Genomic DNA, 27,047 nt, shown 5'->3' with positions numbered 1-27,047 from the left:
AGCGGGCTCTGCGCTGACAGCAATGGGCCTGACTGGGGCTCAAACTCACGAACTGTGAGATCACGACCTGAGCCAAAATTGGATGTTCAACCAACTGAGCCACCCACGTGTCCCAGAATTTCCTTTACAAGACTGAGGACTGTTTCGTTGTTTGGACGGTACTGGCCAGCTTGGGTTGCTGCCACCTTTTGGCCGTGGTGAGCAGTGCTGCTGCGAACACAGGTGTTGGAGTATCTGTCTGAGACTCACCTTTCGGTTCTCTTGAGTAGATGCCCAGAAGTGGAATTGCTGGATCGTAGGGTTATTCTGTTCTGTGCTTAATCTTCTGAGGAACTGCCTGTGGTTTTCCACAGCGGCTGCACCATTTTACATCGCTCAAGGACTCCAGTGCCTCCCCACGTCCTGGTCCACACTTGTTATTTTCTGTTTTGGTGTTTTTTTTGTTTTTTTTTGTTTTTTTTTTTGATAGCAGCCAAGCCATTCTAATGGGTGTTGAGGTGCTATCTCGTTATTAGGGTAACTTTTTTCACTGTTTACATTTTTTCTTGTATCATATCCTTTTAAAATAGTCCTTTCTTCCAAAATGCTTATTGGAAAACCACAGATTTTAACTTTGGATGATGCTTTTGCATCTCCAAAAATGTATTATGAAGCGATGTAGTTTTTTAATGTATATACAGAAATTTTATATGTTTCTTTTGGGACATGGGTCATTTTGTTATGGGTAGCAGAGAGATATAATACATAGTATACATAAAAGGCAGAGGGAGAGGGCGCCTGGGTGGCTTAGTCGGTTGAGCGTCCGACTTCGGCTCGGGTCATGATCTCACGGTTTGTGGGTTCGAGCCCTGCGTTGGGCTCTGTGCTGACAGCTCAGAGCCTGGAGCCTGTTTCAGATTCTCTGTCTCCCTCTCTCTCTGACCCTCCCCCACTTGCACTCTGTCTCAAAAATAAACATTAAAAAAATTTTTAAAAAAAAGGCAGAAGGAGAAAAAAGTTTCAGAAAGAGGAAGAATGGAGAATAAAAGGTATCAAAGATCAATTTTGCCTCATATATTAGTCTGTCAGGGACTCTGTTGGTCTTACTTTCTGTTAAAATTAATGTGTTATGGTGAATTACAGGTTTTGTATTATGGAAACTCCAGAAAGATCTTTTTGAATGTTAGAGGGACTTCTATGTTTATATACATAAGCACTTTTGTGAATTTTATGGAAATGTCTATGTCTTTATATTTTGTATATATACGTATGTGTGCATATGGACATTTGATCTTAAATGTGAATATCTATTGAATTGTGATTCATCCAAATTGAATTGACTTACTCCAAGATTTAACTGCTTTTTAATGTATTTTTTATGGTAATGAAATTTTAAAAACTAATGTTATTTGACAGCTTTGTTAGATAGAATCTGGAGTGGGTCAGATTGCTTGGATGCTGTGTTTTCTTTGAGTCCTTGATTTTAGAAATAGAGTCATATTTAAGTTTCCTCATTATGACTAGAAAGTCTCTTTGCTTTCTCTTTTTGTGTGTCCATCTGCATGTGGCTTTGGAAAGCCAGAAGAGTCATTTCTACATAAAGGGAAGCTTTCTTTAAAAATCACAATGTTGGGGCACTGGGTGGCTCAGTTGAGTATCTGACTTTGGCTCAGGTCATGATCTCATGGTTCGTGGGTTCAAGCCCTGCCTCCGGCTTCCTGCTGTCGGCTCAGAGCCAGCTTTGGATCTTCTGTCCCCCGCCTCTCTCTGCCCCTCCTCTGCTCATACTCTCTCTTTCTGTCAAAAAAAAAAAAAAAAATAAGTAAAATATTAAAAAAAAATTCAAAATGTAATTCAGAAATTGGAATACAATGTTCAGTTATAATGTGTTGTGTATAGCCTTTAATTCCTACCATTTTCCCACTTAAGGACACTTTCCTGTCATCCTGTAACTACTTGCAGGGGTTATTTCAGTTGTAATTCAGTAATTAATTGTGTAATTATGTGTTTAATGTTAATTTGGTAGAACTGAAGGAGATGATCACTTATAATACCAGCACCTGGCATTGTACCTAGTAGAATGTACGAGGTGTTTAATACTTTCTGTATGGATGAGCAAAATTTTACTGCCTTTAAAGTGAACTTATGATATAAGTCAGTATGTTAAGAATTTCTAGTGTTGTGAAGATAAGCTGGGGTAATGTATTTTCATTCCCCATGTTTGTGAATTGTACTTTGCACATATTTATGGCAGTTTCTGCTGAGCCACAGAAAGTACAGAAGCTTCCAGCAAGCTACAGAAGTTTCTTGGCTGCCTGTTACAAGCAAAGTGAATTGCCTTTTGATAAAATAGCTTTAAAACTGGGTTTAAAAGAACTGCTAACTTAATTACATCACAGGTACTTCTGTTTGTAAACAATTACTACCATCTACTGTGCTTTGCGTTATGTGGAAGAAGGACACATATTCTGTTGGCTCTTTCCACATTCTGCAAATTCAGGACACTTTACCTTTCTGTCTTTTTTATTTTGTCTGACTTTTTTCTGTGAAAGAAATCTGCAAAGATCGGTGATGAGCTCGACATTGTTCATTTTTAAATACCCCGTATGAATTATTAGGAATTACTATAAACACCTGAGCACTATTTGGACAGAAAATATTATCAATATTTGGTACAGGAAAAGGTATGTGGACAAAAGCCAACAACTTTTATTTTTATAATCGACATACATTTTATTCCATATTGATGAGTTTGTTGAGCTTGCTTTTCAAAATTGTAAAACACAGTGTTTATATCCCCCCCCCCCGCCCATAAAATCTAAATAGAATAACAGAGAAGTGAAGTGTCTTAAGTTGATTAACCCAAGAGGAGACCAGTCAGAAATGGGTTTATAGTTTAATATTCAAAAGCTGTTTTCTGTTTGTGGCCAGTTGACATCTTGAATATTTACAGATTGTTTTTGTCACAACAAGCGTGGCCTCTCACATGTTTTTTTTCCTCATTTATCTACATGTTCTGAAAAAACTGACAGTAGCTTTATTCTAAAATTTATTTCCAGGAAAGCCAAAACAGTTTTCTGAAAAGTGCATAGAAAAAAAATCTAAATCATTGCCAAGAATGAAAAGATGCTGGGCTGTTATTCATATGATCAAAAAAATTTTTGGACAAAGCACAGTACAAATATCCTTGTCTGTATTTATTTTATAAAAAAGATGTTGATGAAGTATTTTAAAGTGTGTAAACATCTCCATTCCAAAAATGTATGTATGTTACCTCATTTTTGTAAAATCAAAAAAGTGCATGGGTAGGTCTAAAAGGTTGTTAGCAATGCTTATCTCTGTGTGGTAGGCCTAAGATTTTATTTTCTCTTGGCTTATTTTCATATACTTATTTTCTACAGTGACCATGCATTATTTTTGTAATAAGAAAACTATTAAAGATGTATATTGATAAAGGGAAGAAAATAGAGACTTAAAAAAGTTTTTTTATTTTTCTTTATTTTTTAAATGTTAATTTATTTTTGAGAGAGAGAGCGTGTGCACGGACGTGAGCGCAGGGGAGGGACAGAGAGCAAGAATCCCAAGCAGGCTCCACGCTGTCATTGCAGAGCCTGATGTGGGGTTCACACTCATGAACTGTGAGATCATGACCTGAGTTTAAATCAAGAGTTGAATGCTTAACCGACTGAGCCACCCAGGCGCCCCTCACTTTGTATTTTCATGTGGAGAAAGGAAAATGGCGTAAACTGGAGTGTCCCAGTAGGTGTGCGGTGGAGTGCGACAGCCTATCGCGCTACTTTGGTGTTATCTTGCTCTGTTTTCTCCCAGGCTTCCTCCCTGTGCCGTACTCTGGGAATGCTTGATTGGGAAGTAATGGGGAAGAAGAGTGAGATTAGTGAGTTTGGCCATCGATAACAAAAATACAAACAAAGAAAACAAGAATAAAGTAAGAATTTTTCTCTTGAAAAGAACTAGCACACGGCTGTGTGCAGGCAGTCCCTTGTTTTGTTTTTTTTTTTTTAAGTGTTTATTTTTTAAAGTATTTATCTATCTCTCTATCTGTCTATCATCCAAGTTAGTCTGTGTGTCTATCTATCTATCTATCTACCATCCAAGTTAGTCTGTCTATCTATCTATCTATCTATCTATCATCCAAGTTTGTCTGTCTATCTATCTATCTATCTATCTATCATCCAAGTTAGTCTGTCTATCTATCTATCTATCTATCATCCAAGTTAGTCTGTCTGTCTATCTATCATCCAAGTTAGTCTGTCTATCTATCTATCTATCTATCATCCAAGTTAGTCTGTCTGTCTATCTATCTATCTATCATCCAAGTTAGTCTGTCTATCTATCTATCTATCTATCATCCAAGTTAGTCTGTCTATCTATCTATCTATCTATCTATCATCCAAGTTAGTCTGTCTATCTGTCTATCTGATAATCTATCTATCTATCATCCAAGTTAGTCAGTCTGTCTGTCTATCTATCTATCTATCTATCTATCTATCTATCTATCTATCATCCTAGTTAGCCTATAGTGCAGCAGTGATTTCAGGAGTAGATTCCTTAATGCCCCTACCCCATTTAGCCCATGCCTCCTCCCGCAACCCTGTTTGTTCTCTGTATTTAAGAATCTTTTATGCTTTGTCCCCCTCCCCATTTTTATATTATTTTTGTTTCCCTTCCCTTATGTTCATCTGTTTTGTCTCTTAAAGTCCTCCTATGAGTGAAGTCATATGATTTTTGTCTTTCTCTAAATGACTAATTTCACTTAGCATAATACCCTCCAGTTCCATCCACGTAGTTGCAAATGGCAAGATTTCATTCTTTTTGATTGCCAAGTAATACTCCATTGTGTGTGTGTGTGTGTGTGTGTGTGTGTGTGTGTGTGTGTGTATACATACATACCACATCTTTTTTATCCATTCATCCATCTGGACATTTGGGCTCTTTCCATATTTTAGCTATTGTTGATAGTACTGCTATAAACATTGGGGTGCATGTGCCCCTTTGAAACAGCATACCTGTATCCCTTGGATAAATACCTAGTAGTGTAGTTGCTGGGTCGTAGGGTAGTTCTATTTTTAATTTTTTGAGGAACCTCCATACTGTTTTCCAGAGTGGCTGCACCAGTTTGCATTCCTTCCAGCAGTGCAAAAGAGATCCTCTTTCTCCACATCCTCATGCAGGCAGTCCATTGTAAGGGCACCTGTTCTATTTGTGGTCTACCAAACCACATTGGATCTCCCACATATAGACAATTACTGTTTTTGTTTTAAGCACTCTCTCCAGTTAAACTCTGTACTTTTTGGGTTTATTTTTGTATTATTTCTTTTTTTTTTTTAATTTTTTTTTCTTAATGTTTTTATTTATTTTTGAGACAGAGACAGAGCATGAGCAGGGAAGGGGCAGAGAGAGAGGGAGACACAGAATTGGAAGCAGGCTCCAGACTCTGAGCCATCAGCACAGAGCCCGACGCGGGGCTCGAACTCACGGTCCGCGAGATCGTGACCTGAGCCGAAGTCGGACGCTCAACCGACTGAGCCACCCAGGCGCCCCTATTTTTGTATTATTTCAGATGATGTCTAAAGAGTAGGATATAGATGAACTATATATTAAATATAGATTTTCTTTATTTTAAAAGCCTATGTTCTATTTATTTTTTTAGAGAGAGCGGGAGAGCACGAGTGGGTGAGAGGGGCAGATGGGGAGATAGACTCTTAAACAGGTTCCACACTCAGGGGCCTCAATCCCATGACCCCAGGATCATGACCTGAGCCAAAATCAACAGTCAGATGCTCAACCAGCTGAACCACCCAGGCTTTCCTAAAAGACTCTTTTAGAACACTTTTAGATTTACAGAAAAGTTGAGTGGAAAGTCCTGGGAGTTCCCTTAAACCCCCTTAGAATACTCCCACCTTCCTGGTTTCCTGTTATTAACATCTTGCATTTTTGTGGTTCACTTACTGCAGTTGATGAGCCAATATCAATGCATTATTGTTAACTAAAGTTTACATTAAGGATCACTCTTTGTGTTGTACATATTATGGGTTTTGACAAATGTATAATGACATGTATCTACTGTTACAGTAGCATATAGAGTAGTTTCACTGCCTTAGAAGTTCCCTGTGCGACTGCCTATTCATCCTTCCCCCTCTCTTCTCAAATCAAAGGATTTGAGACAGCAAAGGATCACTCTGCTGTCTCCATAGGTTTGCCTTTTCCAGAATGGCATATGATTAGAATCTTATACTATGTAGCCTTTTCAGATTGGCTTCCTTTACTTAACATTTAAGGTGCCTCCTTTTTTTTTTTTTTTTTTTTTTTTTTTGTTGTTGTGGCTTGATAGCTCATTTCCTTTTATTGCTGAACAATATTCTGTAACCTGGATCGGAGCAATTTGTCTATCCATTCATGCACTGAAAAACAAAGGATTGCTTCCAGGCTTTGGCAATTGCAAATAAAACTGTAAGCATTCATGTATAGGTTTTTGTAAGTTTTTAACTCATTTGGGTAAATAACAAGGAATAATACAATTGCAGCATAAAATGGTAAGGGCTTGTTTAGTTTTGTAACAAACCACCAGATTGTTTTCCAAGATGGCTGTACCATTTTGCATTCCCACCTTGTGTTCCCACTGGCAGTTAACGAGAGTTCCTGTTGCTCCGTCCACACATCCTTGCCAGCATTTGGTGTTGTCAGCGTTCTGCCTTTTAGCCATTCTAATAGGTGTGTAGGGGTGTCTTGTTATCTTAACTTGAAATTTCCTGATGACATATGATGTTGAACCTCTTTTTACGTGCTAATGTGCCATCTGTGTATCCTTTTTGGCGAGGTGATATGGAATATTTAAAAACCAAAATATAATTCTTTTCTTTTCTTTTTTTTATATATGAGTGAGAGTGCACATGCATGTGCACACACATGCACGTTGGAAAGGGGCAGAGGGAGGGAGGCAGAGAATCCTAAGAAGCCTCCATGCTCAGTACGGAGCCTGACGCGGGGCTCAATCCCATGACCCTGGGATCATGACCTAATCCAAATCAAAAGTCAGATGCCCAACCTACTGAGCCACCCAGGCGCCCCAATTCCTTTCTTTAAATAGTTAAATGTATTCTCAGAAAAGTATAGCAAAAAGGAGATAATAAAAATTAATATGTAGCGTCACTTTTCAGAGGAAAAATTGCTGGTAACATTTTGATGTTTTTTTTCTTTGTGCATACATCTTTCTCCGTGTGTGTGTGTATGCATGTGATAAACACACTGAAATGGTGGAATCATAATTTTTGTACGTTTCATGTGTACTTGTACATATTAACTTTTCCTATGTCATTCTTCTATAAGTGGTCCTTGAATGTCAGGATTGTTTGAGGGAACCTTTAAAATTTGTGATGCTTATGCTACACCCTTGTACAGTGAAGTCCAAATCCCTGTAGATGGACTCAGAAACCAGATTTTTAAAACTTTTTAAAACTTTTATTTATTTTAAATCTTTTTAACGTTTTGTTGATTTATTGATTGATCGACTGATTGATTCAAGAGGCAGAGTGCAAGCAGGGGAGAGGCAGAGAGAGAGAGGGAGGCACAGGATCCAGAGTAGGCTCACGGCTCTGAGTTGTCAGCACAGAGCCCGAGGCAGGGCTCGGACCCATGAATGCAAGATCATGACCTAAGCCGAAGTCGGACACTCAACTGACTGAGCCACCCAGGCACCCCTTTAAAACTTTTAATTTCAATGTATAGTGAAGATTGAGAACCACTGGTGTCAATATGTAAGAAAAGATATAATTCCTCAAAGATAACACAAAATATGTGATACCCCAAACAGCAACACAAAGATGTGTGGCGTGTGTGTGTGTGTGTGTGTGTGAGAGAGAGAGAGAGAGAGAGAGAGAGAGAGAGAGAGAGAGAGGGAGGGAGGTAATGATAGATGGATAGAGAGATATAAAGGAAATCAAGGGAATGGTTAACTACTGGATTCAGGATGTTAGTTTGGGATGAAGCAGGGGGATGGGTTGGTGGTTGGGGGGGACTGTAGTTAAATGTAGATTATTGTTAAGGCCCTAGTTTTTGTTTGAGTGGTGCTTTGTGGTGTTTATTATTAAAAAGAAATATTGAGTGAATAAATAAAAGTGGGCCGTGGCATGGACCAATGATAAGAACTGAGGTCTGTGATTAAAGCAGTTCTTTGTGCCAGGGGCCCAATGAGGACAAGTATTAAAGAAAACGATTATATCCCTCTTATAAGTGTATCTAGTGAGGTTTGAATAACACAGTGGTTTGATACCCAAAGTCATCTATTTAAAAAATGAACAGGCTATTCCTGAGTAGCCAGAGATTGTATCTACTTGTTTTTCTGAAATCATACATCCACTCTGCTTTCCTCACAGAGGCTTATCCTGTGCCATTTGTCAAAATAACAGACATATGATAAATTTTGATGCATAATTATTCACTTTAAGTGAGTATTTTATTAGAAATTCCTATCTTAATAAGTGGAATGGGCTGATGTTACTTTGCCCTGGTTAAAGGAGTTGTTGGGTTGTATTTCTCTGCCATCTCTCATGTTTTTACCCCTTGAGCACTGTGCTGTAGTAAGATGGATCAGGGTGGACCTTGTTTTTATTTTTTGTTTTCTGTTTCGTAAAGTGGGGTAGAGGTGATGGAGTAAAGGGACGCGGAAATGGAGAACCCCTGCTGCAGGCATCTTCTCAAGCAGGTCAGCTTTAGTGACAAGTACATATGGAAGTTAAGGGTCTGGAAATTAATTCTTTGAAGACTGCCCGTGCCAGAGTAACCCCACAGGTATGTGTACTTTCACGATTTGCGTTCCAGGATTCAGAATGATCTTTGGGGAGAGGAAGCAAATGTGAGAATGCATATAAATGTGTGTATGTATGTGTACACATACACAGACAACTGGCACACAGCATATTCACAAATGTGGAATTCTTTTTCACATTGTTAGTCTGGTCCTTTAAAATCCTTTGCTTTATGTGATTTAAACATACATAAGTACCAATACGTATATATCCTTTATAAACAAATAAATACGCATGTATTGGGCTATGTAGTCAGAATTTTTTTTTTTTTTTTTTTTAATTTTTTTTTTCAACGTTTATTTATTTTTGGGACAGAGAGAGACAGAGCATGAACGGGGGAGGGGCAGAGAGAGAGGGAGACACAGAATCGGAAACAGGCTCCAGGCTCTGAGCCATCAGCCCAGAGCCCGACGCGGGGCTCGAACTCACGGACCGCGAGATCGTGACCTGGCTGAAGTCGGACGCTTAACCGACTGCGCCACCCAGGCGCCCCTCAGAATTTTTTTTAAGTTTATTTATTTTGAGAGAGAGAGAGAGAGAGAGAGCGAGCGAGCAGGGGAGAGGCAGAGCCAGAGGGAAAGAGAGAATTCCAGGCAGGCTCCATGCTGAGTGTGGAGCCCAACGGCGGTGGGGAGTGGGGGGCTTGATCTCAGGAACTGTGAGAAGATGTCCTGAGCCCGAATCAAGAGTCAGACGCTTAACCAACTGAACCATGTGGGCACCCCTGTGTAGTCAGAATTTAAGTTTATTTTGAAATAATTTCGGACTTAGGAAAATGTTGCAAGAATAACGCAGACAATTCTCATATTCTTCTACCTGGATTTCCCAAATGCTAACGTTGTACCACATTTAGTTTCTCATTCCGTATTCGTATTTTTTTTTCCCCTGGACCAGTAAAGGGTACAGTGAAGTATTTACCCCTAAATCCTTCAGGGTATATTACTAAAATCCAGGATGTTCTATTATGTAACTGCAGTATAGTGGTCATAGTTAGGAAATTAACACTAATAACCTATAGATGGTGTTGCTCCCAAATATCATGTATTTCCCCTCATCTCTTTCTGGCCCAGTATGTAACCTGACATCATGCGTTACATTCTAGTTAACCTGACTCTGGACTCTCCTCTGATCTGTAATATAATAGTTCCTCTGTCTTTCATGATCTTCACATTTTACAGTACAGCTCCCTTATATATACTATATTGGAGTATGTGGTCTGATAGGTTTACTGATGCAATATGTGATAAAAATGAGAAGAGAATGAGAGAAACAAGAAAAAGCTGTTGGTTGCTTTGCAGAAGTTAAGGACTGACGGTAGTAAGTCAAACTGATTGCTCCGATTTTCATTTTCAAAACCAATACTGTTATCAGTGAGATGGGGGACGATGAAGATTGAATTTTATGGAAACATGAGTATAGAAAGTCTTCTCTTCACTGATCAGATATGGAAGATAGAGCTGACTGAAGATAATGCCCTGTAGATCCCCTTCCTTGTATGGAAAGAGAAGAATACTGGGAGAGAGCAAAGGTAACAGCAAGTACCTTTCAAAAACATAATTTTTTTCCAGAAGCGTGGAAATGGTTTCTCAGGAGCTGGAAATGCAAAGAATTGGAAATAAACTCAGTATATACCTAATACCTATTTTGTGCTCCGAACTGCCCTAGGAAATGGGGCCAGGGATTGAAAGAACTGGGTGGGGGAACTTGATTTGAGGAGTTTGATTTAGATATCGATGTGTCTCTATCAAGTCTTCAGAGGGAATTGTTAAAGGGCACGGTTTTGATGGGAGGTTGAAAACTTGGTCTTTGACTCATCTGAACTTTTTGATTTAGTTTGCAAGTATAGATATTCTCTTTAAAGAGAACAGGTAGTTAGGATAATTGTCATGTTTTGTCCTCCATTTGCAAGTAGTTTCTCGCTGTCATGGATTTGTAACACTAATGTCTTAAATTACCACCCATATGGAGAATAAATTATGTGTGGATATATATGCACATGTTATAGCACCTCTTCTCTGAAGAGCTGAAAACTTCACCCTGAATTTTAAAACTATACATTTTTACAGAAAAGGCGTGATGTCAGAGAAACCAGAAGCCTTTGAGTTTTGGATCCTGTGTTTTACTTCCAACCCTGGTTGATCGTGCACCTTAGTTGTCCAAGTGAAAAATGGGAAAATGACAAATAAGCCTTTAAGTGTGAGGACAAGGGAACTGCCTTTGATTTGCCCTGAGATCCATTATTTAATGATACATTAAGGATATCAGAAGTAACAAATGGGAAAGAAGAAAAACTGAGGGGACAGTTGGGAGGTACAGTAAGGAGAACACATTGCCGGTGGAGAATCATTCAGTAAATACAACGTTTAACCACATTAGCACCAAATGTCAGTTTTCTCTTTTCATTAACTCTGTAGCCCTTTGAAAAGGGGATGTGTATGGTAAATAGAATATGTAACAAAGGTATTCAATATTAATTGGGCGTTGTTGCAGCTTAGGTGTTGAAAACTGTGAGGCAAAAATGGTGGTTATACCTGATTTGCACAGTCTCTGTCTGGCTCATGCCTCTTAGTGGTGAGGCCAACGAATTTCAACCCTTCAGGGATTTCTAGCGGGAAGTGTGAATTTAGACTTCTTTTCATGTACTAGGATGTCAGAGGTGTCTGCATGAGGAGGAGGGCAAGGAATTTATAGGATCATTTTTGAAGGTTCCTATCTGTTATACAGACCTGGGAGCTTGGAGTTTGCAAGAGTATTATTTTTAGCTTCACTTTATTTTCTGTGTTTCAAATATGAGATTTTTGAGAAATTGGGAAAAAAAAGTATTAAGGCTTTGCAGTGCAGGGTATTTTGGTTGACTGCTTCTGAGTGTTTTTAAAAACTTGCACATAGCATCTGTGATCCGCTATATGAGAATTTATAGCATAGCACTTTATTTTTCCTGTCATGACTTTTGTGAGAAAATGTTTTCACTGTGCTTAGTGATTTGCAGAAGATTGCCCACACTGCGTTTTGTTTTGTTTTGTTTTGTTTTGTTTATAACTGGTTAATGCTTTGTAAAGTGATACATTTGGACTTTGAGGATGGTGGTTTTCACAAGTGCTGAAGTCACTTTGTATCAAGAAGATACAGCCTATCCTTTCGTTGTTTCTTATTAACTGCTTCAGAGCCTTCCTGGATAGCTAAGCAAAGCATGTGTCTCTCTGTAGTTGAACGGTGTTCGTGCCGAGCTTCCCGAAAGCAGAAACAGCAGTGAGCTCGGTGATGAAACCTGTTGGATTTCTGGAGGAAGCAGCGTAGTCTCTGGCTTGTTAACTAGCAATGATTCAGGTCTTGCAGATTGTAAAGGATCTGGTGACACCATCGAGGCAAAAAGCAGCCAAAGTCAAGGAAGGTAGGAACATCGTCAGAATGAACAATCGGAGCACGTAGAGGTTTTTACAAATATCGACCTAAAAGAACAGCTATAAAAAAGGAGTTTTGAGTTATCACGTATGCTTTTGCTCTTCTGATAGATTGTGGTAACTGAGAAGGATCAGGTAATGGCATAATTGTTAACACATCTTATTGTTACTGTTTTTAAATGACAAATTAGAAGCATATCATCTTACGAAAAGGTATGAAGAGTAAGGAGAGGTTATGACATAGCTATTGCAACAGTTTTTTTCACACTGGAAAGATCCTCTTGTATCATGTATTTTGGAGATAGCAGAATACTTTATATAATCCTCTTTTAGTTTTAAAATACAAATGCTCATGGCAGAAATCAGAAAGGAACAAGCTAGGATTCTGCCTGTACCAGGGCAGAATAACTGGATGGCTCCTATTTGTATGGCCAGCTGATCAATTAATAGTTACAAAGGTGAATTCAGCAACTGAATGGTAGTTTTCTGTCCTTTTTCAGCGATTACTTGTTTCTATTTGTGATTATATGCTTAATTAATGCTGTTTATATTTAAAATAGTCCTTTATAGTCTGTGTCAATTTCAAATATGTTGAAATACATTTTCAGAATTTTTCTAAATCGCATGCCTGACTTGCAGATCTTAAAATGAACTAATGCAGATACACCTTTGAAGAAATATTCGTGTTTTTTGCTTTTTTAAACATTTGAAATCACAAATCTCCAAAATGACATTAAGGAATTGGTTAAAAACATGTAAGTTTATAAACTTAGTTTGTAATGCTGGCAATGTCATTAATTTAATCTGTGGTTTAAAATCAGTCAGTTGATAAAATTTGTATATCAGCTTTTCACATGTAAGATATCATACAGCATTCATTTTTGTATGATTTGAATAGCATAAATATATTTCAGATGATATAAAATATAGATTATTATGGATTTTTAAAAAACTTGTTCTGATCTCTATTTAAGTAAAGCTTATAAGATTCCTTAAGTCCTGTGCAAAATTATCTAGAGTGGTGATATGAAATAGTATTGTGACACATAGTATATTCAGCCACATATAAAATAGTACAGCTGAAAGAAACCTTAGATTATCTTGTCTGTTCTCATTTTATGGAATAACATGGTATTTAAATGGGCAAAAATGCATGTCAAAAAGCAGAGAAACTATTGTCACTTACCTTTGAATATGTGATAGTATTTAGGACACTTTACTTACCTCCTTTTTGCTACTTTATTTCCTCTTCTTTTTCTTCTGTAATGAGAAGGACTGAATTCCTATCTCTGAATAGCAGGATTCTAACAATTAGGCACTAAGAAAAAAATAAAAAGCTTACTGCTTTTACTATTTCAGGAGAATATAAATTAGTTAATTTAATCTCAATCTGTTTGAAAATGTCAGATTCATACAGTTTAACCTTTACAGATGGAATTTTTTTATTGGAATGTTTCTGCTACTTTATATGTTTTCAGTCACAATCATAATTACTTGGAATATACCCAGGGAGAAGAGTAGTAATATTTTTGTTTTTAAAAATGCATACATGTCCACAGCCTAATCATATATGACAGGAAATGCCATATGAATATAGAAAATATAGTACTAAGAGATTCTGTATACTAAAGTAGTAGAACAGCTTTTCTTCTTCGATTCTTATGATTTTCAGGCAGAATTTTCTATGACCAGGAAAAACAGAGGCATCTTGTAGGCACATTGTTTTTCACAGACACTTCTTTTTTTCATACCTAATCTAATAGTGTTTTTAATCATGTAGCTAATATGTTTATTATTAGTTTTATCCTTTCTTAAAATATTATTACATTTTACCAATTTATAATATTGATAAACTGAGAAAAAGTTTTATAGATAAATATAAAACAATGACCTATAAAAAGAATTTTAAAACTCCGTTCTTTAAAATATAACATGAATTTGGATGAATGTAGAGAGAGCCACATTCCAAAGTATTATATTCACATTAATTTTAGTAAATTGTATGGAATAATTGATTTGTGAAGGGAAGTATCAGAGTTGGAGATGAAACCATTATGATAAGTGGTTTGAGAAATTGTCATAACTTAGTTTTCCTCGGTATGAAGCAGTAAGCAAACAATATATCTTGTTATAGGTAGGACTCAAGGGTATGGTGAAGGATTATTTTGAGGAAGGAGGGAAATTGTGCAATATTCATAAATATTTTCTTTAAAATTTTCAAAATATCTGCCAAATCACTGCTTTGTCATTTAGTTGAAGTATTAATCAAGTATCCCAACCTACCTAGCACTTGGTGAAATTACTAAGAGTTCATGTTAATGCTTTTCGCGGAACTTAGAATTTTGCAGCGGTTAGCATTGTAAGAAAGGGAGAGAACTAGTGTTATTTGAAGTATGATTTTAGTGGATCTGTATTTTATATTTTAATAATGCAGTGGGGAGCTGATAGAAATGATTGACATTTGTAAGATGGTCAAAATGAATAGGCATAGATGTTTTGTAATACACCCTTGGGCAAAATAAAGGAAGATTAAGCAAAGGATAATTGGTCTTTGGAAAAGTATCCTTGTCTTCTGGGAAAGAGGGTCAGATACACATGTATATGTTCATTTGTCCATTCATCATTCTCCCATTTATTTATACATAAAGCCCTTGTCAAGTGCCCACTATATGCCAGTCACTGTGTTAGTCACTGAGGGTACAAAGATAAGATCCTTGCCAGTGTCTGGGATATAGTAGGCAATCAGCTATTTGTTGAATGAATGAATGAATGAATGAATGAATGAATGAATGAATATAGTAGGCAATCAGCTATTTGTTGAATGAATGAATGAATGAATGAAAGAAAGAAAGAAAGAAAGAAAAGAAAGAAAATATACATTTGTCAAGATAAACTAGTCTAAGAGTTAGAGCAATGTGATCTTGTAGGCCAAGGAAAGGGATGGAATGAGTGATTTATGCTAAATGGAAACACAAACTGTCACAGTTTTCCTCTTGAATATCCTGGTAAGCCTCTGTCTCTAGGGCCAAATCGATGGAGGAGGTTGGGGAGGCTCCACACTGCCGAACAGACTGGAAGTAAAACTGTACAATCTGTTCACATGTACAGAAGGCACACGTGTAACCACTGTGGCTGTGTGTCACTGAGCAGCCTGGTTTTCTTCTTTAAAAGCTTCATGTTTATTTGGATAACAATATTTAAAAAATAGTACATGTTTCCCTATCTTGTTAAACAGAAGTCTGATAAATATAAATATGATTCAGGTTCTTTATTCAAAATATTTTTTGTAGGTTGCAAAACCTGATGACCATGTTTATTAAAATTATTCTTAAAGTAAGAGTAGATTTAGAGTGAGACCTTGAAAATCCCTCCTGTTAATAAAGCCTATGAGCTTTGGTATCTGTCCTAACCGTTTTATTCCCACTTTTAAGCCTTAACATCTCTCCCCTAGATCATTAAAGTAGCTTCCTCATTTATTTTATTTGATAAACACTCACTGAACATTTGTGACTTCTTAGATGCAGAGTTTCTCAGGGAACACATATGCAGGTGGTAAGAGACAAAAGCTAATAATTACAATAGTATGATAGGTGTTGTAGTAGACAAGGTGTCATGGGAACCCCATGGGGAACTGGCCCCAGTGTGGTAATTAGGAGAGCAAAGGAATTAGACTCGTTGGCGAAGTGACAGATGCTTTCATTTGAGCTAGGTGTCAGAGGATGTATAAAAACCTAGCTGGCTGGGGGTGTGGGGGGAGAGTGTGTAAAAGCATCCTAAGCCAAATAAACAGTGGACGGGAGCCAGGTAGCCAAACATGAAGAGACCTACATACCATGAGAAGAAGTTTAGAAACCTTTAGATGATAGTGGGAGAAGGTGAGAAGACTAGTCATGTGACATTCTGTCATTTAACTGTATTCCATCCTTCCGTTGCTCTCTGAGATCACTTTGTGAAACAGTCTGTCATGCAACCTGGATTGGGATTTAACCTGTGTTTCTAGTGGCATTACTAGATCTCTCTGTGTGCTGTCTGTGGAGGCTCAGCAGAGTGCTTGCTGTGTCTCAGACGTGCTGCCCCATCAGGATGGCAGGTCCTTCCTCTCATCAGGTCAGTCTCCAGGGAGCAGTGCCAGCCCTCCAGGGAGCATTCCCTAACTTTCTCCCCTCAGCCTTCGAGGGCAGAATTAGGCATTCCTTTGTATGTCCTTAGCAGTTTACTTTTGCCTGTTACTATGCCTTTAATATTCTGTATATTATGGTTATATTTGTTAAATTGGTCAATAAATGTTAACTGTAATAGTTGGCTCTTGAATAATGTGGGGGTTAAGGGTGCCAATCCCCACACAGTTTAAAATCCATGTATAACTTGACTCCCCCAAACTTTACTAACAACCTACTGTTGAGTGGAAGCCTTACTGATAATATAAACTGTCGATAGAGACATATTTTATTTTGTGTGTCGTGTGTATTATACACTGTGTTCTTACACTAAAGCTAGAGAAAAGAAAATGTTAAGAAAATCATAAGGGAGAGAAAATACATTTACAGGATAGCACTGTATCGACACTGTAAGTGTATGTCATCAGTTTACAAGATGAATAGTCTGTCAGTACCATTATCAGTATTGTCTTACATGATACAAAACATTGTAGCTGTCAAATTTCTTACTAACACTAGACATCAAAAATGAAAAGATAATGTGAAAAAGAAATTCATACCAGGTCTCATGATTCAGGCATTGATAATGAGAAAGCAGCAGTAAGATTGCCTTACGGTAGCCTAGTGTAATCAATTCGATTGCTTCACGGGAGCCTAGCCTGTATACTAATGAATAAATCATATAAAATTTTTATGCTATACAGTGTCACAGTCATATTCATGATAGCGTATAGGAAACACTGTTACACTTTTTTTTGTTTGTTTTGTTTTAGAAAAGACACTTACTTTTGATGATAGGCTGATACAAAGCTCCTCCAAGCATAATGTACGGTGGTGTAATTCTTTGAAAGCGAAGTTATAAACAGTAAGAAAACTTAACACATTATTGATTTTATATTAAATGCCACTCACCTTATGCTTATCTGAGGATAGGCTATCTGCTTATGTAGGTCTTGCACAGGACGTTCCCCATGACGAATACTTAAGTGACACTGATGATGCAAAAGCATCTCCTACAGTTCATGCCTACAGTTATTAGATGTTTGCACAAAGACACACATGTACGCAACCAACATGTATGAACTGTGTGGCATGATGATTGTTTACTGTTTATTAAGTGGAAATAGGATCCTCATCCTTGTTGTCTTCACGTTGCCTAGGCTGCAGAGGAGGAGGAAGTGGGGGTGGTGGCGCCTTCTCAGGGGCAGCGGACGTGGAGGAGGAAGGAGAGAGGCAGGTGAGGAGGGCACAGTAGGTGAAACTATGGAAATACATCATGATTTCTGTCTGACTCTTTTGCTTTTTCATTTTTCCAAAAATATTCCCATACTTTACCAATCCTTCTTCCACCATTTGCTTCAGTTTCAGTGCCTGTACCGTAGAAGGGTCCATGTTGTTAAAGAAGTCAAAAGCAGTTTTGAATGATGGGACCCTTTCCGCCAGATTATCTGATTTCAATTTGTTTTCGGGCTCTGCTGCTTCTGTGTCTTCCTCATCGTCCGGCACTGGTTCGGAAGCATTCATTTCCATCAGGTCATCTGTTAACTCCTCTCGTGTGGTATCTGTTATCTCTTGAATTTCTCGAAGATCCATATCTTGAAACCCTTCAAGCCCCCCCCCCCCCCCCCCCCCGCCCCGATCTTTTCTTTGCCATGTCCACAATCTCTTTCCTGGTTTCCTTGGTTGGCTGTGTTGTAAATCCTATGAAGTCAGGCATAACATCTGGACACACTTTTCCCCAGCAGGAGTTTATTGTTTTGGCCTTGATGGCTTTCATGACTTTTTCCGTAACAACATGGCATCTTTAGTAGTGTAATATTTTCAGACTTTCATAATGTTCTCACTGTCAGAGTTCTCTTCCATAACGTTAACAGTCCTTTCTGTAGAGTGCCAAGTAATGAGCCTTAAAGGTCTTTATGTCCCCAATCCGAAGGCTGAATTAGAGACGTTGTATTTTGGGGCATGTGGGCCACTTTGACGCCTTCAGTGTTGAACTCCTGGGGCTCTGGGTGGCCAGGGACACTGTCCAATATCAAAACAACTTTGAAAAGTAGTCTCATACTGGCAAGATACTTCTTGACTTCAGGGACAAAACATTGATGGAGCTGATCCAAGAAAAGGGTCCTGGTTGTCCAGGCCTTCTTGTTGTACAACCAAAAGGCTGACAGCTGGTGTTTATCTTTTCCCTTCAAAGCCCAGGCTTTCTAGATAAGGACAGTCTGGTCATAAACCTGACTGCATTTGCACAAAACGGTAAAGTTAGCCTGTCCCTTCTTGCCTTAAATCCTCATGCTTATTTCTCTTCCTTACTAATGTCCTTTGTGGCATTCTTTTTTTTTTTTTTTTTTTTTTCCTCCAGAATAGGGCACTTCATCTGCATTAAAAACCTGGTCAGGCAGATACCTTGTCTTAGTGATTTTCTTAATGGCATCTGGGAACTCGTCTGCTGCCTCTTGGCTGGCAGAGGCTGCTTCTCCTGTTATCTTGATGTTTTTTAAGCCAAACCTCTTTCTAGAATTATCAAACCATCCTGTGCTGACATTAAATTCTCTGGCTTTAGATCCTTCATCCTCTTTTTGCTTTAAGTTGTCACATCATGACTTCGCTTTTTCTCCAATCATACTAGATTCTGTAGGTATTCCTTTCTCACAGCAATCCTGTACCCACATAAGTACAGCATTTTCAACATGAGATAAAAGGTATTTCATGAAAAGTGTAAGGTTTTCACATCTGCTGGCATGCTGTGGCGATGGCTTCACAGATTGCCTTTCCCCTTCTGGTTAATTTTATACAGTTGTGATTTAATCTCTACATTTGTTTACGTTTGACTGTGAGTGGTGGCATGCATGGTCTGTAAGTGTGTACATAAGTTTTGATACATTTTAACTTTCTATAATAGATGTGTATATATTTTATGGTAACAGGTGATAAAATAGACTAATGTCTACATATATTTTACACATTCATGACAGACCTTTCACTTAATTTTTTTGATATTTCTAGGCTATGTGATTTGTCTGTGAGTTTTTCCAGATTGTCTCAAATCTCCAAAAAGTTTTCCACTGTGTTTACTGAAAAACATCTGTGTAGGACCTGTACAGCTCAAACCCATGTCGTTCAAGGGTCAACGGTAAATGTTTTGGCTCTGAACAATTTTGCTTCCATTCTGTTTTTTAGCTGTGCTTTGGGAAAGAGTTAAGATTGTCAGAAACTGATCTTAAGTTAAATGAAATATTGTAGCTAATAACGTAACAGTGGACAGAGAAAGGTGGGATTCCTTTTGAGGTATTTTGTAGTGTCTGATAGATCATGGTTTGCAGCTGAAAGATCATGGTTTTCAGCTTATATTTAAAGTGGATGTATTTTGCTGCACACATTGACTAAGTTTGAGAAACTGAAGTTACAGCAGGTAGTATTCTTGATTTAGTTGTTTGAAGTTTTTTTTATGATTTACAAAAAGTTTCGAGCTTTTTTTTTTTTTAATGTTTCTGTTTATTTTTGAGACAGAGAGAGACAGAGCATGAGCAGGGGAGGGGCAGAGAGAGAGAGAGAGAGGGAGACGCAGAATCTGAAGCAGGCTCCAGACTCTGAGCTGTCAGTACAGAGCCTGACGCGGGGCTCGTACTCATGGAGTGTGAGATCATGACCTGAGCTGAAGTCGGACGCTCAGCTGACTGAGCCACCCAGGCGCCCCAAAAAGTTTCAAGCTTTTGACCAAAAAAGAACTAATGAGAAGTTGAGAAATGACTACTTGTGGCGTATACTGTTCATTGCCCACCCAGTATCCTACCTCCTTCAAATCTTTACTAATAACAGGATTTTGATTTTGTTTGGAGTGATACTGTTTGTTAAAAAACAAACCAATTAAACGGTATTTTTCTGCGATGGAAGTAAAAGTCAGCTAGAGATTTCTGGCAAAGTTTTGCTTTCTGAGATAGTTGGTCATCTCTGCTTCCTTGTTACATCTTTTTTTCTTATCTGGAACGTGAATGTAATTCCTGAAGTTGTAGCAGCCATGATGTGACCGTGAGGACAGAAGCGATATGGTGGAAGAGAAATGTAGAAGTCTGGTCTTTGGTGAAAGCACTGGGACCAGTGAGCATTTGCACCACCTCACTTCCCTCTACACTTCTTGGTTTATTACTTATAGTCAAAGCAATCCTCACTAGTGTGTATCCAAAAGTATATCTTTTAAATAGCAGAATCTCTTAGCATGCAACTCAAGCCCTATTACAGTATATTTTGTTATTGTTGGGGTTGGGTAGTCTTAATGAGGAATAGTCTTTATCCTGAGTTAAAACACAGATGTGGCTGTTACAATAGGATGGGAGGGACATTGATGGTTAGGGAATCAGAAGACCTATGATCTAGTTCTACCATCATGTGGCAAGTCAGTAAATCTCTGCGTGTCATGGTGTTTTCCATTTGTTCTATGATGAGGTGTTCTCTAAGATCTCAGCACTGACATTCATATTCTGTTATTTTTCTTAAAGCCATTTTTGTTTTTTTGTGATGACCTCTTAGATTAAAATATCAGATTCATAATGCTCACCTGTCTGTCTTCACTGTTTTCTACACACACACATAGTAAATTGGGTTGCAGAAGTCTTAGAAAGTATAAGCTTAAGTCTAAAAACTTTCAGAGAGTTTTTACAGTTTACTGCTATGTCGATATACAGTAATGTGACTTAATCAAGAGAAAGGCAGCACAAACGAGGCTAATTGAGATTATGGACTATATTCAGGCAGACTGGGGTCTCAACCCTGTATCTGTTTCTCACTTATTAGCTGTGTGACCTTTGGCGAGTTACTTACGTCCCTGTGCATCAGATTCTTTTCCTGGAGTAGGGATGATCATGGGACGTACTTTGCAAGAGTGTCGTGAGGATTGAGATCAGGCATATAAAGGGCCTGCACGGTGGCTGGCATGTAGTCAGAGCTCAGCGTTAGCTGCTGTTAATGTTTTCCTTGGTTCTGTTATTTTTGTTGTTATTGCCACTGATATTGCACTCCTGATAGGTTCGATGGCTACTAAACTTGCTGATAAGCGTTTGTGTCCAGGAGAGAAGACAGTGCTCTCTGTGCACAGTGGTCAGACTCAGTATAGTGATGGGTAGTCTTTTGAACAGTTTCATTTCACTTACACTTGGAAAACTTTAAGCAGTGCATTTATTCTTTAAATTGAGAAATGTGATATTTGAAATTGTGTATGTGTTATGGGCACAGATAATTGATAACAGTTTTATCAGAACATTGTGTTAGGGAAGTATATTTCTGTGTATAGATTTTAATTAGCAAGCTGTTTTAAAATACATTATTTTAAAGAAAAATGGGTCCATGTTATTTAGCTCATTGGTCCAGTGTGTCATTGTCTCAACTATGATAAAGAATTATGGAAGTAAGGCAGTAAATTTTGCAATCAGTTATTGCTTGAAAGTCTAAATTCTTTGAAAAGTTTTCTTTGGATTGTATAAACTAAAATTGAATGCAGTGGACATCCTGAGTAACCTTCCTTTCTTGCTTGTCAGTAAGGTCGTACTCCATGGTAATTAAGAGCATCGTCTGAACTCTGTCCCTCATGGTACACTAGCCACTAATGCATGGTTATTTAAACTTAAACAACTTAAAGAAAATAAACTTAAGTAACTTAATAACTTAAATAATTAATATTAAGGAAAATGAAACAATTCAGTTCCAGAGCGCCTGGATGGCTCAGTTGGTTAAGCGTCTGACTTTGGCTCAGGTCACCATCTCATGGTTTGTGGGTTCGAGCCCCGCATCGGGCTCTGTGCTGACAGCTCAGAGCCTGAAGCCTGCTCCAGATTGTGTCTCCCTTTCTCTCTGCCCCGCTCGTGCTCTCTCTCTCTCTCTTAAAAATAAATAACCATTAAATAAAAAATAAAAAATTCAGTTTCTTAGTCATACTAGCCACATGGTAAGTGCCCAGTAGCCACGTTGCAGAAAGTTCTGTTGGACCCTGCTGGGCAGACTGTCTAGCCAGACTGCCTGGATTCATATCTTGAATCCACAACCATCTAGTCATGTGAACTTGGGCAAGTTATTTAATTTCTCTGTGCCTCATTCTCCTCCTATGTACATTTGGATTAATAACAGCACACATTCTCAAGGTTGTTAATGGGGATTAAATGAATCAACATTTGTAAAGTGCTTAGAACAGCACCTGGCACATAGTATCTATGTGTTTGTTAAGTAAACAAATGTGTGTTGTGTGTTCAGATTTATTACACTTTATAGTTAGTAATGTGTAATGATGATATTTTTGCCTTTAATGTATTTTTCATTGCCCATTTGAGAAAAAAATTTATGTATACCAACCTGTTTGGATGCATTTTTCATTTTTATATTGGATCACCATTTAGAACAATGTTTCGGTCATACATTTGAGCTTAAAAATTCATTGTGAGTCCTCACTGCTCTCAGGGTGAAGCATGGTCTCCTCTGATGGGCATTTTTGGAGTTCCGTCCTACCCATCCCAACTCACTTTCCACTACCGTCACTTCTAGCCCTTTGTTCCATTTTTTTTAAATCACTGACTTAGTTGTTAAAAATATTTAATGCTGATGGTTTCCCTCTTGAAATGGTGTAGGAGCTCTCCCAGAATGTGTAGTGTTAGGATGTGTGCATTTAATAAATGCTCAGAGTATGCTCGATGAATAAAAAAATCTTCAGAGTTTGAAATGCAATCAGTATTTCTATTAATATCAAAACACATTTGTTCAAGTAATTTCTGAAGTAAAGGGAATTCAAAACCCATTCTGCCATCTGTGATGTCAGTATCAGAAATGTGCCCCATGTCTCAAGACTCTACTTGTCTATATTTGTCTCAGTGGGGAGGATCTGGGTAATAGTTCTTGTCACTGGAGCTCACAACCCTACAACATGGTGACATGTGGAGCACTCTTTGGTGACACATTTGTTGATTTTCTGAATGGTGCATTCTTCTCTTTTTCTTTTCTTTTCTCTTCTCTTCTTTTCTTTTCTTTTCTTTTCTTTTCTTTTCTTTTCTTTTCTTTTCTTTTCTTTTTTTTTTTTCTTTCCTTCTTTCCTTCTTTCCTTCCTTCCTTCCTTCCTTCCTTCCTTCCTTCCTTCCTTCGAGACAGCGTGAGAGAGTGAGGAGATTGAGACTGAGTGAGTGTGTGGTGGGGGAGGAGGAAAGAGAGAGAGAAGAAAGAGGGAATCCCAAGCAGGCTCCATTTCCTGACCCTGAGAGTGAGACTCTGTCTCACGACCCTGAGATCATGACCTGAGCCAAAATCAAGAGTCAGACACTTAACTAACTGAGTCACTCAGGGGCTCCTGGATGATACATTCTTAAAGGATGCTGATTTTATCTTGGTTTCCTCACTTCTTTAAATTGTCTTGCATACTCTTTGGTCTGTCGTTTGTTGCTTCTTTCTGTGTTTTTCCTGATTATACTCAAGGATTTATCACATGGATATAACAAAGGGGAAAAAAAGTCAAGTCAAAAGGAAAAAAAGTACCATCTAACAGAACAAGTAGGGCACCTGGGTGGCTTAGTTGGTTAACCGTTCAACTTCTGCTCGGGTCATGATCTTGTGGTTCATGGGTTCGAGCCCCACATTGGGCTCTGTGCTGACAGCTCAGAGCCTGGAGCCTACTTCAGATTCTGTGTCTCCCTCTCTCTCTGCCCCTCCCCCACTCGCATTCTGTCTCCTCTCAAAAATGAATAAACATTAAAAAAAACAAGCAAAATGTAGTTTTTATTTTTTTATAGTAATGACATCTGGGTGTAATTTAGGTTATTTTTCACTTTAAACAAGTTACTGTCTCAATATGAGGAAAAACCTGTAAAAACTTGAGTGTAGACTTCTGTAGATGGTGTGTGCCTGTGGTATAAGATCTTACGGAATCTCTGTTACTACATTTTGCTTAATGGAAAAGAATAGCAGTGACAGATCCATAATTATCTGTGGACAGCTGCATTTTGGGTTACGTGTCCTGTCACAAATATATGTGGTGCCAGTTACCTTGTATTTGTTATATGATGGAGAAAAGAGTGGGTATTATAAAACCGGTAATGTGAGTCAGATTTATACATGGGCTTGCAGTGTAAGTAGGGATCCTCAGACAGCCTCTCTAAGACATTGACCAACATCCTTTCTTGCTTTCTTAGTTTTCTTAGAGATGGCGTGGGGGGATAGTTGGGAACTGGTAGGACAGAGGTGTACTGAGTTCTACCTGACAGTGATTTAGAGTAACGCTTTGCATCGATCTCTGCTTATTCTCCTATAACACATGTCCTTATGCTTACTTTTTAAAAGGGTTGTGCCTTTATTAAGCTGTGACCTTCTTGAGGGCAAGGACCTCATTCGCTCATTCATTATTTTGAAGAAAAGTTAATTCTTTTTTTTAATTTTTTATTTTGAAGAAAAGTTAATTCTGAAGAATGCAGTGGTTCATGAGCTTGCCCGGTATTTGTTTCTCCAGACAAATCTCTTTATCAGCAAAGAGATGAATGCACCTGGATAATAGATAATTGGTATATTTAATCAGTTACCTAATGACTGAGAGGATTTGATTCTCACTCTATATTATTTTATTACTGAAACAGACTGCCCAGTAGATTTTATAAACATTCTCTAGAGAACAATTAGGTTTGCAGTGAGTTGTTTTACTTAGAATGCCACTTGGAATTAAATGTTTATTTGTGCCCTCTATCTTGATATAATCGGAGCGCAATTTAAAAGTACTGCAGTGTCTGTGGTCACAGAACTTGCTGCCCTTTAAAAAACAGGCTACTTGAGTATTGTTTCTCTTCTATTTGGCAGACACAGATGGAGTAGTTAATAAAGGTCATTTTGCTACCTAGTCATGTGAGCTTTTAATGACTGTTACCTGAACACCTGCTAGTTACATCACTATGGTTACCAAAAACATTCAACACAATATAGATGCGGTACTTTGGAAATCTGACTTGGGCTCATCTAAATTGCTATTTAAGAACATTTTAATATTCCTTTAAATTTTAAGTAATTGTGGGAAAGCCCTTATCTTGCTGTAAACAATCACACATGTGAATGAAAACCTTTGGAATGGTTATACTTGATAATCTTGGCATCCTGTGGGCTGATTTCTTGGTGTCTAGGAATTAATTGTCTGTGCAGAATTGGGTGGGGGGAAGCAGTGACTTTCTTATGCATTGATTATCCTCTGAAACCTTGATTGGAGATGTGGGGTTTGGAGTAGAGTTGAAAGGAAAGGAAAAGTTCATTCAGATTCTGCTGGGAGAAATTTGAAGAGTGAGAAAGAGTATATTGATTATGGGTTTTCAAATAGGACCAAGTATTTTTAAAATTTTGAAATAATTTCAGAGTCACAGCGGGTTGCAAAACATAGTACTGGGAGGTCCCAGGTACCCTTCACCAGTTCCCCCTATGGCAACGTGTTACAGAACTGTAGTTAAATATGAAAACCAGGATATTGACATTATGGCAACTTACAGACTTTATTCAAATTTCACCAGTTTTATATGCTGTGTGTGTGTGTGTGTGTGTGTGTGTGTGTGTGTGTGTGTGTGTAGTTTATGCAGTTAGCACATGCATAGATTTGTGTAACCACTGTGCTTAAAATCAGGCAGAGTGCCTGGAAGTCCAGGGTGGGCACACTCTGTAGGGCAGTTACAGTGGTGGAGTAAGGGCCTTAAGTAAGCCAGTGCTTTGCATTCTTCTCAGTCACATTCAGTCTTTGTCCTGACGTTTGCAAGAGAGCTGCTTTGTCTCCATCTTTAGGTCCAAGAGCCAGGAGGAAAAGGAGAAGGGGAACTCCTGAATGGGTGTCACCTGGATAAAGAAAGCATAAACACTTCCTTAAACCACTAGCCAGAACTGTATCACATGGCTGCAAGGTGGCCTGAGAAGCAAGTATTTTTTAACTTGAAACATTCTTGCTGAAAAACTGGGGTTCTAGCAGTACGGGAGATGTCGGAATATGGGATACACAACTAGCAGTGTTTGTTGGAGAATGCAGATATAAATGGTAATGAAATATCATGTGTGCCTAAGACTAGCTAAAATTCAAAAATATGGATAATATTCAGTGCAATGAAAGAGGTACTAACACGTTGTTTGGTATGTTTTTTGGTGGGCAGTTTCGTATTCTTTATCAGAATTAAAAGTCATGTTTTATCTGGCCCATCATTTCAAAGCTGTGATTCTGTTTTGTAGAACACACTGTTCCTGCTTATGTGCATAAAGGTCTGTGTGCAGCGTTATTCACATAATATGAAACCACCTGAAATTACTTGGATAACTCAGTAGGAGAAAGATTAGTACACAGTGATCTGTCCATTCAGTGGAGCACAGTACAGCCGGCCATTAAAGATAATAAGCTTGATTGATACGAACAGATCTGGAAAACAGCCATGAAATATATGTGAGGAGAAAATTGCAGAACAGTATGCATAGTACGGTTCTCTTTGCTGCCCTCTCGTACGTACGTATGTACGTGTGATGAGTGCGTGTGTGTGTGTATTTGGTGTGATTTTATCTGTTTTGGAATATGCAGATGAAAAAGACTGGATGGAAACACCCTGAAGAACAGTTAACACTGGGAAATGGGTTTGGGAAGGCAGTATGGGGGAAAGAGATTTCACTTCCTTTATACACATCTGTATTGTTTGAATAGTTTACAAGTGTGTGATAAC

The 27,047-nt window shown here is 38.2% G+C and overlaps 1 protein-coding gene across 2 annotated transcripts in view; it reads left to right on the top strand.

Moving 5' to 3' along the window:
• The window catches only part of USP6NL (USP6 N-terminal like), a 181,336-nt gene that overhangs the window by 33,457 nt on the left and 120,832 nt on the right, over positions 1–27,047 (top strand). The window lies entirely within an intron of this gene.

The sequence above is a fragment of the Lynx canadensis genome, chromosome B4 (assembly GCF_007474595.2).
Source record: "Lynx canadensis isolate LIC74 chromosome B4, mLynCan4.pri.v2, whole genome shotgun sequence".
Lineage (NCBI taxonomy): Eukaryota > Metazoa > Chordata > Mammalia > Carnivora > Felidae > Lynx > Lynx canadensis.
The sequence above is the reverse complement of the archived record's forward strand: the minus strand, read 5'-3'. Positions and strand labels throughout refer to the sequence as shown.